This window comes from Coturnix japonica, chromosome 2 (assembly GCF_001577835.2).
Source record: "Coturnix japonica isolate 7356 chromosome 2, Coturnix japonica 2.1, whole genome shotgun sequence".
Classification (NCBI taxonomy): Eukaryota; Metazoa; Chordata; class Aves; order Galliformes; family Phasianidae; genus Coturnix; species Coturnix japonica.
The window spans coordinates 123,945,098-123,961,477 of NC_029517.1; the positions used below are offsets into that span (position 1 = coordinate 123,945,098).

The 16,380-nt window shown below is 39.7% G+C and overlaps 1 long non-coding RNA gene across 1 annotated transcript in view; it reads right to left on the reverse strand.

Moving 5' to 3' along the window:
- The window catches only part of LOC107310487, a 41,928-nt gene extending 28,064 nt beyond the window's left edge, over positions 1–13,864 (reverse strand). Inside the window, exon 1 of the long non-coding RNA XR_001553610.2 lies at positions 13,603–13,864. This is a non-coding gene — a long non-coding RNA (uncharacterized LOC107310487). The remainder of the gene's footprint in view (positions 1–13,602) is intronic.
- Positions 13,865–16,380: the final 2,516 nt, after the last annotated feature.

Consider the following 16,380-nt stretch of genomic DNA (forward strand, 5'->3'; position numbering starts at 1 on the left):
TGTTTTTTCCTTTGTTCTGAAACTGTTCCCAGGTGCAGTTGTATTTCACGTATTTTTCTTGCTTTCTTTATAGTTTTCCTCATTTAGATATTCTGATCAAAACCAATAGAGCTCTTCCAGAGTATGTAGCAAATAGGAAATCTGACACTCAACAGGCAACTTTTAAATAGATAATGGGAAGAGTAGGTTGCTCCTTTCTCTAGCTGTTATGATGTTTAGTGATATTTGTAAACATTTCCTTTAGAAGTCATCTGCCTTCTTTTCTTAACAGAAATATTTATCATATAGAAATATTTGACACACTAAAATGATCTAAAATCTCAACATTCATCCATTCATGCTGATTTTCTCCATGAAAATGTAACCAAATTGCAAGCTTTATCCTGTATCAGGTTTAACACACTTGCAGAGTTAACATATATGCATTAGTCAGTGGGCCTGACCCTGTGCATGGAGATAGAAACAAAGGCCCAGCTCTTCAGACAAGCTTGGGAGAATACATCAAATACATCCATGTGATTATGTTGATTCCAGTCGTAATTACATTTCTAGGTAGAATTTAGAAATGGGAACTATCTTGCTGAATTTTGAATGTCTGTTTATGAACTAGTTGTCAAATCTCCCTTTCTAGACAATGTAGGCTTACACAAGATCATCAATAACATTCAAAGACCAATGGTAATTTTAGGATCAGTTCTCTCTAACCAGCACAGATCATGATGACTGTATTCATTAACTCCACTGGTTGCAAAGGGAAGAGCTATCTTCACTAAAGACATCCACAATTCAGATGAATTCCCCCTCATTTTCTCTTCGTGTAACAGTGTTTTCTCTGAGGGAACTGGACAATGTCTGGAACACTCATTCCTTTTTCTGAGCTAGAAAACATGGTTAACATTTATGACAAAGAAAAGCATTTATATAAATTATTGTTCAAGGTATAATCTTGGAAATATTCGCATATGAGTGCTACATATTGTATGGGCAAAACTACAAAGCTATGGAAGGGTAGAGCTCAGCTAGTGGCAGAGAACTGTTTCTGCTTGGCTGAACAGACCAGTAATATCAAAGTTTGAAGTCAAAGAAGTGGAGTTTTGCTGAGATACTTTAAAACCAGATAAGCCAGATACCAGCAGGAAAGAACTGCTGAGTATCAAGTGGAAAGAACTCAGCTGAACCCACATGTCAAACACACTTCTAATACTTTTTGTAGTGCACCTTCGTGTTTGTGCTTACTGAGATTGAATAGAACCCAAATGCCACTCAGTCTGAAAATGTGAAAATATAAATGCCAGTCACCTCATTGAGTAGATCTTGTATCAGCAGAAATTCATTTATTTTTCTACTTTAGGACTGGGAGGAAGCAGACAGTGAACTAAAGAGATATCTGACATTTAAGATGAGAGTCACACAGTTTTCTCTCTTCTAAAGTTGATAACCTCTCCTGTCTTTATTCTCCTTGGGTGAATTTCCCCAGCCTCATCCACAAATTAGTTGCAGAAGGAGCCACAAACAGTGAAAGACTTCCAGTGACAGAGGCACAAAGCAATTGGGCATTGTGCACAACCACCATCCTGCCCTCCATCCTGGAACACCCCACCATCCCACAGGGATGCTGCAGGAAATGGAGTCACAGCCTGCTCAGCCACTGCCTGCGAGCCCACAGGCATTGTAGGAAGTGACTCTTACTACAGAAAACTCTCCAGATAACCTCGGAGGGGGTAAGCTATGCTGATCGCACTCCTACATCCAAGCTTTTTGCCTATCTCCCAAAACACTTCTGTTGCTTTTTCTACAAAACAGCAGGAAAAAGGTTTTAAGGCATCAGAAACGTTTGTGGTCTTTGTGTAATAATAAGTAGATTTAAAGTACATTTCTATGTGATACACAGTATAGATAAGCAAAGATTTCAACCCAGCTTCATTAATATTAGAGATAGCTTAAGACCATTTTTGTTCAGAATACATTGAACGTGGAAGTTACACACTTTCCTGTAATGAGAAGATGTAAAAATAGTTATGCATGTTAAAATGCTGTCACATCTTCTTTTAATTAAGTATTACTAAGCTGCCCTGATACGGTCATTTTTGTGTCCTATGAGTCAGCTGCACCATAAAGGTCCTTCAGATTTCTATTTAATTTGAAATGTCCATGGGTTTAATAGACTGGAATAAGACAGGAAACGTCCTGAGTTTTCTAACAAATCTCACACCTGTTTGGCGTCCCATAAACAACATTTTGTTGAATCTGCCTTCAAATTCCTTGCACTTCTGTGAATATTTTCAGCCTAAATAGAAGTAGACAGAAGCAGACAGGACCAAGGATCTCTAAAGGAAGCTCTCTGTCTCTCTTTTGCAAGTTTTCCTGGATGAATTCACAGAACCAGTCGTGCAAACTTTTTTATTTGTTACAGCTGCAGACTTGCAATCAGTTGATCCATAAACTTTCTAAGTGAACAATTTGGTGGGTGACCAAAGGTAGAACTTCCCCTAAAGCAGGTAGAGAGAGAGACAGTTCCATGGGAACTGTTTTTATTTTGATGGAAACAACACTGCAATAATAAGTTACAGGAGGAAACAGAAATTTAAAACTCATATAATAGAAGAAACATCTGTGTGACCTAACTTTGTTATTCAATATAAAAATCCTGTTCAATAACTTCCCTAACATATTACCTATTATCTGCTTGAGGGTGGTCCAACAGCACTTCGAATCACATTACAAACGAAGATGGATTGGTTCAACACATCCTGCAGGACCCCTCTTCATCTCCTGGCCATTACCTACTATCATTTGGGAACTGTCTAGAAAACACACTATTCTACCCTTTTGTTGAAAAGAAGCTGAAATGATTAGCTGAGCTCAGTAATGGATTTTTCAGATAGGGAAGAAATTTGGTTTGGGTATACCAAAAATATTTCTTTTTCAAGTTTTATAGTGAAATGAACTAAGTGAAAAGGTGTATTTCAAGTCAAGTGTAAATGTTTTCTGTAAAATGCAATTAAATTTATTTTTCTCATTGTCAAACCATTAAATTCTTTTGTCAATTTATTTATTTATTTTGACTGAATTCATTTCTAAGCCAAGTGAGCTTGGTGGGATGAAATGTCAAATAATTTTGTTGTCAGGAAGTGTTAAATCAAAAACACTCAACACTTCCAACAACAGCAAAAAAAAAAAAAAAAAAAGAGTCTGATATTATTTAATTCTTTCTTTTCATATCTGCCATTCCACCTCAAGTCAGCCACATATGACAACCTGAGTATGAATTTTTGGGAAAAGAGTACTTCCTTAAGACAACATGCTGCAAGCAATTTACTACTCGTAACCTATTGTTCGGCTGTAGCAATTGGAAGCAGTGCCATGTATGAAAAAGAGGCTTGATCCTGTGCTGAGCTCAGAGCTCCCCAGTGTGACTCAATATTCCTTAGCAAACTCCTTACAAAAGAATCAGGTCCTGTGTCATGGCTGTGACATCTGTGTCTGGACAGCTTTTTGACATTCCTATTGCTGCCTCTGTGCTCCTGTTCAGTGAAGGATGCTAAGAACTCCCTTAGTGGAAGCTGACTGCTTAGTGGTACCCCAAGGATGGCTCCTGCTGAGAAAGAGCTGGAGACAAAGCAGGGCATCCTCCACAGTGGAGTTAAAGATTTAACAATAGCAAAAATGAGATATGGCTTAGTGGTCTACTGTAGCTACGGTAATGGGAGGACAATTGGACTAGATGATCTTGTAGGTCCTTTTCAACCTTGTGATTCTATGATTCTGTGAAAAATAAATGAAAGGACAAGCAGAGTCAACATAGCTTTCAGTCAAAAAGATGGGGAAAAGCACCCTTACCAAATGATTGGAGAACTGCTGCGTGAAATTCACCTACTTGCTTAAAACAGGAATATTCTCATTTAACTTAATATATTTGACAGCACCAACAGTGGCAACTTTCTGCATGCGCTCCAGCAGTGACATTTATTTCCCAATGTTTTATAATCTTTGATCAACAAAGTGTCTCAAAGAAGATAACACCAAAGTGCCAGATAACAGAAATATTGTCAGAAACTTTTATCAGCTTGCATACTCAGCAAGTAGCTTTTAACTTTTCCTGGATGCTCATGTCTGGTTTTATTTGCTTCCTGTTTTTGTTACAGCCATAATGAGGGTCTATGCTGGATTTTTAGGACTTGGTAGATACTCAGATGAGAGATGCAGTCACTAATAGTCAGATCATGGTGAGTTCTTACAGTAAGAGAGTGCAAACCTTTAATGATGTGACAGAAAAAACTGCAAAAATATGGTTTTTTTTAAGAACAAGCCTGGGTCTCCTTTCAAAGAGAAAGAAGGAGAAAGCTTCTTGATTCCTTAGTAATCAGGAGTGGTAACTGGTAAACTTCCCTTTTTACTACAGCTTTCTTTGAATCACATTTTAAGTGCTGCAGGGAAGCAGCAAAATTAAACTGAGGAAGGATATTAGGAACCGTAGGGGAAGAAAAAGAAACCCAATTTTGATCTGCAGAGGTTGCTGTTCAGTTTTGTTCAGCTGTTTGAACAAATCACAGATGTGCAACACATGACTGCAGGTGAAGACATTACAGGAAAGAGTATGATGAGATCTCTGTGTGCAGAAAACATTTCACCCTCAGTGCCTACACTTGAAGTCAATCAGCCTCAGTGAGATCCCTGGTGGTTGCCTCTCCTGTGCTGATACTCCCAGCATGGGATTATCAGGGTTGCACAAACAGAAGCTTGGGAGTCGTGTGTTGTTGCTGCAAGTGGGGTAAGAGAGCTGTGAGCTGATCAGTCCAGGGTTCCTGTCCATGGAATTTCCCACTGAGGTGTTTTAGTTTTTTTTAGCAGATTTGGTGTGCAAATTCTACATGATCTTTGTCCGAAGCAAGGGTTGAAGGATCACAACAACTAACTCAAGGTGTAGCTGGTTTTGTATCTCCTTATTTGAATATTTTTATTCAAGTGTTTTCAGCAGTCAGTGTACAATCCGATGAAAATTCACAGATCCTCAGTTGGAAGAAAGGATGATGCATTTTGTCAACTGCATCTGCCTCTGGGGGTGTCTATCTTACAGATGGGTGATAGCTAATAGCCCGTGCTCTAGAGTCTAATGTTCTCTTCTGGCTTTCAAAATTGGGAATCTGTGAATATCCACTTATGACTGCTCATCCTTTGCAATTCCCATTGGTGCATCACTCTGGGTAATAGCCACTAAAAAGTCCACAGAACCATTTTCTCCTACTGGTATGACCAAAGTGGACTGGCACAGGATGGGGGTAACCAAAAAGATAAACTGTGCTGGATGAACCACCTGAGCAGGAGCCAGTGTGTGGCACACAGCGAAACTGCTGATGATGGAGTACAGCCTCCAAGTGGACTCAGAGAAATCTGTCCTTAGAGTTTTTACTTGTTTTTTTTTTTCTTCCTACCACAATGTTTTTGGTTGCAGCTATATGATTTGCCAAAAGCCATCATTTTTTTATTCTTTTTTATTTTATTATTTTTTTTTCTCAGTACAGTAATTCACTTCCTTTATGAGTAAACATTCCTGCCTGTATATCTCTTCCAGGACTAAACTCAATCACCCCTCATGCTGGCATGGTGTTTGGGAGACACAGCCCTTTTTGGAGCTGTGCCTGAGCTATGTCAGAGAACTTGGGGTTGCTGTAGACGTGCTCACACAGACCGTTTCTAATGTCTAAATGCAATTTAGGCTTTTACTTTTGGCATCATAGGGATTTTTTGGATTTTTGTGTTTAGATCATCACATTTTACCTGATCCGTCTGATTTAGAAATCTCCTCTTCCAGTAACGAATGCATTTAAAAAATGCCTGTATTCCTAGCTGACTATTGAACCTATCACAGAACTGATTATGATCAATAATGGATGAAGGGCAATTATTACTGTCACTCATGGTAGAACAGGAACAAAGGGGAAATAAAAAGACAAAACAAAAATAAGAAGAATAGTCTCTCCTCTCCATGGAGAAATTTCATTCTCAGTTGTCTGTTTCTAATGCAGCCAGCATTTTCTCTTGCAACTCATTAACTTAATTTTTACATGAAATTACATGGCAAGCAAACATATACTCAGTCACTCAAGAATGCTGCTACTCTCATGCCACACGTTTGCACTGAAATTTAGCTCTCTAGCATGAATTTATACAGAGAGAAAGGGAATGTAAGAAAGGTGTGTTATGCTGGCACAACCAAGAATATACACCAAAACTGTTTCATATCAGTGGGAAATTTCCCTATAGTACCTGCTTATTGCAGAGATTTTGAAACACAGAGGCCTCGGGGAGCTGCTGCTGTTCCTCCTGGCTGCCAGCAGAGAGAGCAAAAGATGTCCAGACAAAACCATTCACTCTTTCTTTGAGTCCTTGATATACAGCCTAAGAAGGAGGAAAAAGTGTTTCCTTGTGCTCTACAGAGAACACAAGATTTTGTCGTGTACTGCAGAAAGCAGGTATAGTACAGCTATTTAACTGCAAACAGTACAGCTCATTCAAGCCTTTCAGAAAGGTACTGTAAAGGGGATTGGTACACAGGTTTTGATACTGCATGGAAACCACCGCTGTGGTTTACCCAGGTGAAGCTCCTGACAGTGCTTGGGTTGCATCAGTTCTTCAGCATGACCTCTGTCCGTAAAGTGTTTCTGTGATTCCACCATCAGAAGATGTGAGTAATGATTAATTCTCTAATGTGTTCACCTGCCCTGGAGTGAGCAAGGCAGAGAACCATAGGTATCCTTATTCAGCAGCTTAGAAATCATAGAATCACAGAACAATTTTGCTGGAAAAGACCACTAAGATCACCTAGATGACCTAGTCCAAACACCAAACCATCCCCACCATGTCCACTAACCCATGATGTTCCTCAGTGTCCCATCTACATGTTTGTTGAACACCACCAGGGATGGTGACTCCACCACCTCCATGGGCAGCCTTTTCTAACACCTCAGCTGTCTTCCAGAGACGTTTTTCCTGACATCCAACCTGAACCTCCCCTAGTGCAACTTAAGGCCAACCCTCACACTGACACAACCCTTTTTCATGGGGTTATAGAGAGCAATAAGATCACCCTGATCCTTCTCTTCTTCAGGCTGAGTAAGCCCATTTCCCTCGGCTGCTTCTCACAAGAAGTAAAGGCCTGAGAACTAGGTTCTATGGAGTCATCAGATGAGGGCCTTGGGTGTCTCCATTATCTAGATAGGAGCCTTATCTGTCAGCCCACTTACAAATGCATAAAATCACAAGGTCTGGAAGACTATGGCTGTTTGCTATGTCTGGCAGGGTGGGAGAAAGGGATTTGCATTTCTTTCACAAGTAGTTATGGCCAAAGAGCAGGGTGCTGTTCACACCAGTGTGCTCAGAAATACTTCCACTGACACACTGAAACATTTCATGTCAGCAAAATCCACAAGGGAAAGGATCCAGACTGACAGCTGGAAGTAGAGGTGAAACAGCAGTCAAGGTGTTTCAGATCTCAGTGGGTCCCAGTCAAAAGGTGACAAGTAACCAATACAGAGGGAGAAAACAAAGTGAGAGGAGTTAGGGAAAGAGTTTTTATCCCCCCTTTTCCTGTTTTATAACATTGGTAAAGTATAATATTGGGAAAGTCTGGTATAGATTAGTGTTTATGAACCAGACAGTAGTGAACTTTAGAAAAGGGATTTAGCCAGGGCCATACAACGTGCCTCACTAGTGCAAAGTCTACTCACACAAATACAGAAAGGAAAGGCTTCTGCAGAGCTTTGCAGGGGTGCGCAACCAGAACCTGCTTTCCACAGCAGACAGATGCAGAGGGCTACTGGGCTTGTTGTACTAAGCTGCACTGATGATCCCCCATCAAAAGTATTCCTGATGAGTTGACCCATGTCAGAAGCACAGAGAGGCTTTAAGAACACACATCCACTGTGTGCCCCAGGATTCATTACCACAAGATTGTGCTAAATGTGATTTATTATATGATTTATTTTTCAGTATTTCTGACACTAAATACTTTGAGATACAATGTCTTGTTAAAACAAGGCACAGGGGGAAAAAAAAAAAAACCAAACAAAAAACATCATAAAAAATTAAGGAAATAATATGCAGAAATGCAGGAGACTGTGGAGATAGGAAAGCCTGCAATTTCCTTTTACATATTTTCCAGCTATTTCCTCAGTTATAGTGTAAGCACTAGATAGCAGGCAGCAGTACAGAGCTCTATTGGAAGCCTAAGCTTTGTTTAAAGCCTAAAGCAGTTCGTTCTTCATTTGCAAAGGAACAGAGAACTCAGGGGGTCATTACCATCTTTGTCTCTGTCCTGCGAACCAAGAACAGTTAAATTGTTGGCACAGGATGAAGAGTATGGGAAGAAAAGAAGATGAAGGGGATTACCTTTCCCTATAAAGTTTCCTTGAGCTCCTATCCTCATCTACAGTGCCTAACGAGCGCCCTCATTTGTTTCCCATTAGTTGTAGAAAAAGAGGAAAGAAATGCTGTCTTCACCTGAACCATGAAAGGAAACAATCCTCCAGGTCTCAAAGAAGTTACCAAATGTGTTCCCTTTCTTGAAGTAAATAAAATGTGGAGAAAAAAACATGCTTTCAACACCCTCCTGCCGCCCCTCCCCATAATTCTCTATCAATTCCAATGATTACACCAGGGCTGAATTACACCCAGTATTATTTTTTAGCATTTTTCCATAAATTTGAGATTGCTGAAGCTAATTCTCACAGAGGCAGAACCCCAAGTAAACACACACAAAAATGGTATTTGAAGACAATATAAAGTCCACACAAGCCTTTGTTGATCAGGGCCTACAGGTTTCTCCTGAACTAATATTTGACGTTGGTCTGTTGAGTAAACTACTCAGCTTTCATTAACATCATCGATGAAGAAAAACCACAGGCAAAGAATTATAAAATCTGTTTAACAACAGGTATTATTACACTTCAGAGGGAACTTTTATGAGCATAAGGAAATAATGCACTCTTTGTTTATTGTTATTTGTAGTGCCTTCTAGGTGCATAAAGCCAATCTACTCCGCTAACCCTCACTGAGACATAAAAAGGAGCAGGAATGTGCAATTAAGTATACTGTTTTCTTTTAATTATTTTTTAGTCACAACAGTTTTTACTCTCTGAAGGATGCTTATTTTGTGATATATTTGTCCTCCCCCCGTGACTTATCTCTGGCTGCGATGTCCTCTGGGATATGTAGTTCTCCTCCGAGAGCTGAGTACTCGGGACGCCGCCATTCCACAGAACTGGAGCATGAACCTTCCAATAATCCATACTGCACATGATGCAGTATTTTAATTTTTATTTTTTCCCCATTACATGTTATTACACATTAACCCTGAGACTTAATGGACATTGCAGAGTTAAGACTGCTTATGAGTTGCTTCAGTATGAAACTTGTAAATGGAAAAAGCTACTTGATAGATGATCTTGAGAGTTAACTGAGTTTCCAAGCACAGAAACAGATCTTTCTACCTGGTCACTAAGGATAACTTTTGCAGTTAGAAGGGAAGACAGAAATTCAAATTACCATGCTCCTTAGCTACAAAGTGGCAGCTCACTGATATTAAGTAGTATTGCATAGTATTCCACTTTATTGTCACGGAATTTATTAGTAATCTGGACCTGTTTAACCTGAAAAACATTCCATATTGCACATAAAATAGTATTACCACTGAGATGAGCAGCTGAGAGAAATAAAAGAGCAAAGTAGCACACTGTTTATTATAATTAAATATTGAACAGTGTCAATAAATAAAAAGCCAAGTAATATAATTAGCTCAATGTCTCCTTCATATTTCTGAATATCTGAAAGGATTCAAAATGCCAGAACACCATGATTAGCTAAATCAGAGCTAGGTTTCCAAGAATACGCTGTTTTTCATATATATCCACATAGATAGTTTGAAGTGCTGGATTTCTATGTACAGCTTATACTAGTTCTCTTAATGACAGAAAATACTGTCCAGAAATCTTGCAACATCGTTATGATAAAGTAGTATGTCTCCATAACATTTTCAAACGTCATGGCATTCTGCCTGCTGGAAGCAGCCAGTAGGTTAGTATTGCAGCCTTTAATCTGTTGGGCTTTATCAAATACGAAGCCCTTAGATATTTAAGCTTGTTCCAGATTTGTGTGTTGATGCAAATGATGAATGCTGGACAAATTGTCAGAGCTGTTTATCTGGAATATCAAACACTGTGATGCAATTTAGAAAATGCCACAACTTACTATTTACAGATAAAGAATTACAAGATGTCCTCACATATGTTGAGATATTTTTTTCCTCTAATCACTTTTCTTAACAGGTTTCAATTAGGATGCTCATTGTTATCAGAGGATACATCTGACTCTTAGCAGCATTTAGAGACAAAGCAATCAAGATTTCTGCATCCAGATATGGTCTTAAGAATTACTCTTGAATAAAAATGCCTTAGCTCATGTAGGGCTGGAGGAATTATTGGAGAAGAAAATGAAGGTCCATGCAAGGTTTCTCTGTGTTTCATTCTTAGCATTTTTAACTAAGAGATAGTAAATAACACTTCCGAGACAACTAAATGCCTTATAAAGTGGTGCTAGAGGGACTGAAGTCTAGTAACAAATGGGTTTTTTTTGACTGTGGCAATCAAGGATTCTAATGATCTTCCTAATTTTGCAATCCTTCCATTACAGGGAGTTTTCAGGTTTAGGGTTATCCCTTTTTGTGATTTGGAATGGCCTGGAAGGGGTATAGGTGCACTCCAGGACACTTTAGTCTGGTGCTGAAATGCCAGTGGTTGATTGTATGTAGCAGACACCCTTCAGATACTGACAGTTCCATAACTGCTCACCCACAGTAGCAATGTTTGGATAGAATCAAGCAGTAGTGGGTTTCCAGATACCTGATCCATGAGGTTCCATCAGTGTTGAAGGAATGCAAGAGCAATTCTTTCCTCAAATTAAGGGCATAACTCTCTTCTAGACTGAAAAGAAAATGTATATCTAGGAAAGAGATATACAGTGGTTGGAAAGGAAGGCATTTTCCCCTTCTCCTTGTAAAGAGAGACTTGAAATCTCTCTGAGGGAAGAAATCTTGTCTCCTGCCCTCACTGCTTCTCCATTTGAGGTGACACCAGCAGCTCAGCCAAGCACCTCCATACATGTCAAAGTATGTGTTTCTTCATAGAATCACAGAATGGCCTGGGTTGAAAAGGACCATAATGACCATCTATTTTCAACCTCCCTGCCATGGGCAGGGTCACCAACCACCAGACCAGGCTGCCCAGAGCCACATCCAGCCTGGTCTTGAATGCCCCCAGTGATGGGATCTCTTGTCCTCATCATTCTCCTATGAAGTCTCTCTGTTCCAGTTTGTCCATCCATACCTGTGCATTGTTTTCACCGCAGCACAGCAAATGATTCCTGACAGACTGAAGGCAGTTTAGAAAAAAAAGATGATTAGGGCTTTAAAGTGAATTAATTTTTGAACAACTAAAAGTAAAGTATTTGCAGGCTGTCTAAAAGAGAAAAAGGCTGGACCATGAAAATGGCCTACAGATATTTGGAGAATGTAAGCAGAAAATGGGGAAAATATTGCTTGGATATAGAGATTGTGGACCTGAACGTGAAACAAAAATGTATTATTTATCTCCAGGAAAATCCCCATCCAAATGGAGCAGACTCCCAGGGGATGTGGTGGAAACGCCACTTGTGGAGGGGAAATGTTTAAAACAAAACAGAACTGCTTCCTGATTCTGTACACAAGGGATCAATTCTTCACTGAGAGGGACATTTGTGACATGACCTTATAGACTTTTTCCACCTCTAGCTTCCAGGATTATAATCCAAGAGCTATATCATGAACTAATGACAACATGATTCTGGACAATGGTGTTGTGCCAATTTCTATAATTCTAAGATCTGGCCTTACCTCAATCTTTTTAAAGAATAAAACCAGCAAACCCACTTCCTGCTTCAGTAAACCTGTGTGTGATAAGTGTTGCATGCAAGGAAGTATCAGATATGCTGAACCTGTTCTGCAAAAACATTTTTGTGTTTAGAGGTACCAAACAGTGCCAAAAAAAATCAAGCCTAATCAGACTTGTTGGCGTTTAAAGATTTATAGCTAATTTTTAGTCAAAAACTGTGGTAATTAGTACCATACTGGGGCCTGGATACAATCCAGTTCTGTAAGGCATAACTAGTAAAGTGCCACATGGAGTGGTTTTTCTGGGGTCAAATCTCGGACATTGTTTTTTACTTTCAGGGAGAATGTCTCTGTCATATTTTCTGCCCATTATGGAGGCTATTTTACTCTCAGTGAAGCGGAAGCTGAGAGAAAAATAACCAACAGCAAAGGGGTTGACACCAGGGCAGTGGGCTCTGCAGTACTACTAGACAAATCTCTGCTACAGCAACCATCACAGCTGACAGAAGCTGTACAAATGTCACTCATGGATGACATAAAATTAATCATTAAGCAGGAAAGTGAAGGACTGACATGACTTATGCCTTATTTGTAATGAAATTAATTTGTTGTCAGCTTTCAAGTAGTGAGCATGATCTTAAAGGACGTTGACCTGGCCTTGATACATGCCCGAAATGGGACTGCTGATAAGCTGAAGACAGGGCACACAATACATGATCTTCCCTGGAAGGAGCTAGAAGTTAGAAAGCAATAAAGAAAAGCATAATATAGCTATGCACTGAAGTCCAGCAAGCCAAATGTTGGTTGAAAGGATGCTTTCTGGGTTTGTGCCAAAACTCACTATCCTTCTTCTGAAGACATCCCTCACAGGTGGCTAGAGAGTACTTTTCAGCCCATTGTAGGGCTGTAGATTCCACAAACGGTAGAGTGAGTTGGTCTTTGCATACGAATACAGGCTGAAGCCTGTAATTGTTCTGGGATATCGTACCAAAGCACAGAAAGAACTGTTCACTGTCACAGCAGTTTCTGAGTTTGGATTCTTGGCCCTGTACAAGATGTGAAACTGGCAGCTTTGGTGTTGTGTAGTGATGTGAAATCCCCCCTCAGTACTTACACATGGCTAATTCAGGAGAGAAAATACCATGAGGCGGATCATCAGCCACAGGTTTACTGAAGACCTTAATGCGAGACTGTGTGCCAGCTCTAACCTGGGAAAACTCCCACATTTCAGATCCAAGGCTACTTTTCCATTGGCTTTATTACTTTCAGTAATGGGTGCTTTTCCTGCATACAGTGATGTATCGGAAAAGCAGGAAAATGGTCCAGACTTCTAAAATATACGAGGGTCTCTGCTACTCTTCTTGTATTACACACTCTTCCTGTGTTGCATAGTACTTTGAAAATTGCCCTACCTTCAAAATATCTGTATTTTTCTTATGCATGCAAAATGACTCATTTACTTTAATCACGTAACATATCTATGGGGGAACTTACCTGTGCAAAGGTGTGTAAGTTCATTTGCCAGATAATATACTTGAAATTCATCAAAAAAGTAGGATTTGCTGCTATTCAGGGAAAGTATTTTCAGTTTCAGTTTTAAAATGTGCAAGTGACAAGAAAAGAAAGTAACTGCTGAAAACTTCTTTGTATAAGATGAGTTCTGAAAAGCTTGTGTCACATACCTTGGATGTACGCCTCCCACGGAGCAATACAAAAGCAGTTCCGGTGATTTGAAACAATTCCTATTTAGCTTGTCCATTAAAGGGTAGACAGTATGATCTCATAAAAATGACAGCATTTACATGACTCTGCTGCCTTTCTGTGGTTTACTGGCAGCACTTAGTGGCGGTGATCTGCAAGCAGAGGAAGGCTCCCACAGAATCCAAAGCAGTCTTCCAGGAAAGGGAGAAACTCTCTTCTTGATTCATCACTTCCTTAGGCCTTCCCTTTTTATGACAGTGTTTCCTCCAGGAGAAAGCGATGACTCCTGGATGAGCCAGCATGGTTGGAATTTCACAGGATAAGGCTTATTTCATAGTTTAGTGCTTTAGCCAGTAATCGTCTAGGATAGTACACAGCATACAGACCTAAATCCTCAGTGACAGAGCTCGTGTTAAGATTTAGCCTAGAATGTTTCACACATACATGAGCTAACAGCAGTTTGTGCATAAAACCTGTTAAGCTGGAAACCATCCAGATTTTCTTTTTCTTTTTGAAATCACAGAATCATAGAATCATTAAGGTTGGAAAGACCAAGACCACCTAGCCCAGTCATCAACTCATCCCCACCCTGCCAACTAAACGACATCACTCAGTGTCATATCTACATGTTTCTTGGACATCTCAGGGTCGGTGACTCCACCACCTCTCTGGGTAGCCTGTTCCAATGCCTCACCACTCTTTCAGAGATTTTTTTCCTAATATCCAGCCTGAACACTCCTTGGCACAACTTAGGGTGTGAAACAGCATACCAAGAATAAATTGTGCTCAGTCTTTGTACTCTATCCACGTTTGTAAAAGTGAAATCACTTATCTACTCTCTAAAAGCATGAAGATTAATTAATGAATGCAAAATGATTTGATAGAACAGATAAATTCTGCTATTCTTCCCCTGAAGGGCAAGGATTAATCTCACCAACTGTTCAAGCAAATGGAGGTGACTTTGGAATTCATCTGTTGCTTACTAATAAGATTTGACAGGGTTCTCCTGAAAGTGAAGAATTTCCTGCTTCAGCTTGTAAATCTTATCCTGAAACAATTCCAGCTTGGAAAGAAAGACTGGGACCATTTCAGAAGGAAAGTGAATCATAAGACAGCTCTAGTTCTTCCTCTTTTTTTCACTGATCCATGGCAGTTGGTGCTGCATTACATCATGTAAAATGCAGCTAACAGCCATGGATTTTATACAGCAGAAGTTTAAATGGGATACTTCACCATCAGGTGTCACTGTAACGGAGGGGGAAATTAGTGACCACTTTTCCCTGAGATGTCAACTGCTGCTTTGGAGTGAAGATCAGTCACATCTATATAGACCAGGGAGATCCAGTGGAACTGCTTCCAATGCTCCCTAGAGTAGGTAAAGGCAGCCCTTCCTTTAGCATGAGTGAAATGAAATATGGAATAACTTCTAACTGTCCATCAAACATGAGCTCTTTAGCAGGTTGATCTTCTCATTTCACTGGAAGTTACAGCAGTAGGAATTCACTTGGGCTCAGTGGTGTTATTATCTGTGTGTTTGAGACTGCAGGGGATTTTGTGACTCCAGACCATGATGTTGGAATTTCAATACCCTTTTAAAGAATGCATCAGTCACTTGACCTTCAGCCCAAATAAAATTAGTCCACAGCCCAAATAAAAGTAGTCCACAAAAGTGTTGCTGTTTGCTCTGGTAAATGAGTCTGTGCCCTTGCTTCAGCTGATGGATGGTGTTTGTTAAACGAGGTAACGATATAGAGTAGGTTTACAACAAAAGCTGTTGAAACCTGTTTCAAAAACTTGTCTGTCAAGATAGGCTCCAATTCAATTTCACTTGAAACAACAGACTGACAAACAAACTAGATTTGTTTGAAAGATGTAAAACCATTCTTAGAAGGATCTGTACAGATCCAATAGAACCGTATCATAGAATCATAGAATGGCTTGGGTTGGAAGGTACCTTAAGCACAATCTAGTTACAATCTCCCCACCATGATCTAGGTTCCTCTGGATGGCATCCCTTCCTTCTGTTGTGTCAACTGATGATCAGGGGGCTGGAGCACCTCCCCTATGAGGACAGGCTGAGGGAGTTGGGTTTGTTCAGCCTAGAGAAGAGAAGGTTGCGGGGTGACCTCATTGCAGCCTTTCAGTACCTGAAGGGAACTTACTCCCAGGAAGGGAGTAAACTCTTCGAAAGGGCTGATAATAGCAGGACTAGGGGAAATGGTTTTAAGTTGAAGGAGGGAAGATTTAGGTTGGATGTTAGGGGAAAGTTCTTTACTAGAACACCACTTCCTGAACTCTGAAGTTATGCCAGTCAAAAAAAGAAATGGAGCTGACAAATGGGATATTCTGAAAACAGTGGTAACTTTTGTAAGACAAACTCTATCTCTGTTGCTCAAGTCAGTAGACATTCTGTTATTCTATTTCTTTTAATTACATCAATTGTCTGAAAAGAAAATTTCACTTTTTTTTTTTCCAGGCAAGTACCGATATTGTTGTATATATTGTAATTTCACAAAGGTATACGGAAGATGAAAATATAGAACAGATGAAAGGGACAAGCTCTTTGTGACTGGTACTTTCAATGTAATGCATCTTAATATTGACCTCATTCTGTCATTCCAAAGAACACAAATACTACTGAGGAAAATAGACTAGTGGTATTCTTCAAAACTGTATAAGTATATTCCATATTACCCTATGTATATGCAGTTCTTGATCTTCCTCTACTGTAGTGCTGATATTATTGTTACCATATGGTT